At 42.9% G+C, this 494-nt stretch overlaps 1 protein-coding gene across 1 annotated transcript in view; it reads left to right on the top strand.

The window, feature by feature from the left end:
* slc1a5 (solute carrier family 1 member 5) overlaps positions 1 to 494 on the top strand; it is a 9,378-nt gene that overhangs the window by 1,155 nt on the left and 7,729 nt on the right. The window lies entirely within an intron of this gene.

Raw genomic sequence — 494 nt, 5'->3', positions numbered from 1 at the left:
GGGGGGGGTTATAATGTCGGCTGTACAGACACGTGTTGTAGAGAGATGTGGTCTAACATCTCCCTGATGTCCGGAGATGCGTTCAGTGTCCTCTTCGCCTCACAGTCTTAAACTTGTTGACCTTTTTTGTTTCTTCAGAGTGTATCCATTCTTCGGCTCACTGCTCTAAACTTGTCTGGTTGGTATGTTTTTTTTCTTAATCAACGTGTCACATTCATGGGGCATTCATGAGACTTGTGCCACCTCATCGACCTTTTGGGGGGGGCAACAGTGGTTCAGAGTGGGGCAAACAGTTGACTCATGAATGAAGCAGAGGCATGCTAAAATCATCTGACACTTTATCATGTATTGCATTTATAGTAACACATCTTGTGCAGAACAAGTTCCGTTTTTCTGAACACATTACCGAAACATTGTGTGAGCGATGTTTTCCCTTGCAAAGCTTGGAAACTAGACTGTATGTAGTATAAACAATGAATCCTTTGAGTTTACTG

This window comes from Morone saxatilis, unplaced genomic scaffold (assembly GCF_004916995.1).
Source record: "Morone saxatilis isolate NCDOM2014 unplaced genomic scaffold, NCSU_SB_2.0 Contig8, whole genome shotgun sequence".
In the NCBI taxonomy this organism is placed as follows: domain Eukaryota; kingdom Metazoa; phylum Chordata; class Actinopteri; family Moronidae; genus Morone; species Morone saxatilis.
The sequence above is the reverse complement of the archived record's forward strand: the minus strand, read 5'-3'. Positions and strand labels throughout refer to the sequence as shown.